Here is a 2869-nt window from a genome sequence, read left to right on the forward strand (position 1 = left end):
ATATATATAAAAGTGTCAGACTTTCCGGAACAATTTCAAAAATCAAGTTGAAAAAATTAATTTTTTGTGAAAAGTTGTCATTTTCAATCTTCACTTTGTGGGCAGGTAGAGGGTCAGATATAAAAAAAAAATATACCAAATGAAAGGTAATGATAACATGCATCTATATAAAATAAAATTATATTGATTTGGTTATTATTAAAAAATTTATAGCAATTTTAAGGAAAAAAAATTGAAAAAATTAGCGATTTTTAAATTTGTAATTTTTTTGGAGGTTTCCCCTATTTACGGGGAACGAGGGATTTTTTCCAATTTTTGAGGGTAATGTCTTCGACTAGATACGATTTGTGATCTTTTGACGTATCATTGAAAGAAATCGGTTCGGTGAGAGCTGAGAAAAAGTGGTAACAGACACAAAAAAAAAAAAAAAAAAAAAAAAAATACACATCATAGTAAAACTAATACCTTCTCAGCTTCGCATCGAAGCTAAAAAGTCATTAAGTCCTTATTTCTTAGATGTTGCCTAATAAAATATTGGTAGCGCTGTTTTAAAGGGGCCCATATCCCAACACCCTTAAATACACTACTGGTATATACAAAAATTATTAATATTAACACGCTTATATTAGTTTCACATGTATTTTGTATGTTGTTTGTATTTTGTTTGTATGTTGTAAGTTTGTAACTCCACGCGGCACGTGTTATTATGTCGCGTATGCCGTCGTCTATGACCTTGAGACTAGACCGTCGTAACGCATTCACCCCACCCCGCTCACCAGTCGGCGCCAACACTATTTTTTTCTGTATAATTTTGAGTATTTGACTGACCAACACCGCGCGTTATACGCCGCGGTGCAAAGTCCAGCAAGTGCCGCACGGCCGACGACGTACCGCCGCTAATGATACCGTAGTATTCTTCCTGTTGTCAAAGTGGCAACGTCAATAAACCGATCTCCACTCGCGCACCGTCGCCATCAACGCTGCTAACCTTTTGACGCCCGAGGATCACGCCGGACATCGCGTCGTCGACGCCAACGAAAGTGCCACGATATTATGCGAAGATTATATATTCTTACCATCGCCGCTAATATTAATATATATATACATATATATATTATTATTTATATATACGTATATGTTAATATTCATTTATATATCCCTACAGCCGACGCCGCTGCCGCCATATATGCCTCGCGCCCCGCCCGCCAACAAAACACAGCTATACCTCGTGCATGATACGTTTACGTACTTAAGTCGCTTTACATGTATATATATATATATTTTTTTTACTATTAAAACTTATATATTAATACGCTTTATTCTCATTAAGAGATATATAGGGTATTTATTCCGATTACAAAGGATGATTCCCGTATCGTCATTTTACGTCACTACCTCCACGTTGCGCGCCTGCTGCTTTCCTTGGATGTGGTAGCCGTTTCTCAGACTCCCTCTCCGGAATCGAACCCTGATTCCCCTTTACCCGTTACAACCATGATATTGATAGTAACTACTATCATAACATGTAACTAAAAAGTGAAAAATAAATATAGTTTAAAAAAACTAAAAAACACGCTTTTAAAGAACATCGAACTAAAAAGTTAAAAATAATTTTTAAAATAAGCGTAAAACAATAATGAACGAAAAGTACTAGTATTATTGTGATAAAAGCGTCGGGCGCTCAATATACGAAAAATATAGCACAAAGCACCCACGCTTTTATTACAATAATACTAGTACTTTTTTTTAATTATAATAATTGTGTTTATATTATAGAATAATTACAAAAAAAATTGACAGGTTATTATACATGAGACTATGTAAAAAATTTAATTTTGATAAAAATATTTATAACTGTGATTTGACGTTGGACAGCATAGTTATCATAGATGGATCCCAATTTTTACGGTAAACTCATAGACTCATACATCATAAATGAGAAAAATAAGATTATTAATACTGTACTGTTCTGATTATGAATGTACATTCTTATATAATTATAACCGTCTTGAAATTTATATATAACATATAACATTCCTTGATAAAATATAGTGCTATGCCTAAATGCAAAATAGTGTCCTAATATAAACTCAGCGTGGACATAAAAAAAAACTTCAAAGCGAAAATAGTACAATTGAACAGTATAAAAAAACATTATAAAGCAAAAGTTATAAATAACAACAAACATGATTAAATATATCAATAAATTTGTATTTATAAATATATTTAACAGAAATTGTCTGCAAGTATCTTAATAAAAATAAGCTTAATAAACTAAACATAACATAAAAATAACAAACATAATATCAAAAAAAAGATAGTTAGTAACTAATACAATCTATTCATAACAATAACATACAATATTAATAACAACATATATTAATTATAAATTAAAAAGAAAATTAAATAATCATAAAAATACATACTTCACAAATTAAGGTTCACAATAAACATATGTGCAGAAATGAATAAATGCCGATATTAAAATCATGCGCATGGATTTGGGAAAAAAAACACGTAAAACGGAGAAAAGTGAACGGATTGAATTGATTTTTTTATCGTATCGCAGATATTTCATTGGTCGGGACTGGTGAAAATTTCAAACCTTAAGTTGTAAAACGCTCGCGGGCGAGCAGCAAATATCTTCTGACCTTTGCCAATAATTTTCTCGGAGTCTGGTGACCGAGTGCTTTCATTGAAAAAAATTTTGAAAATTCGAGCACGCAATGTAATTTTCCCAGAAAAGCGTTTTTTTCCTTGTTCTATTATGTAATAAGATTCATAGTACCATAAAATATTGTTTTGGTACGATGGGTGTAAAAATGGTATGAACACCATATTAATGGTATGTTTGGCAACGCTGCCAAAA

Source organism: Daktulosphaira vitifoliae, unplaced genomic scaffold (assembly GCF_025091365.1).
Source record: "Daktulosphaira vitifoliae isolate Bord-2020 unplaced genomic scaffold, ASM2509136v1 Scaffold_1, whole genome shotgun sequence".
NCBI lineage: Eukaryota > Metazoa > Arthropoda > Insecta > Hemiptera > Phylloxeridae > Daktulosphaira > Daktulosphaira vitifoliae.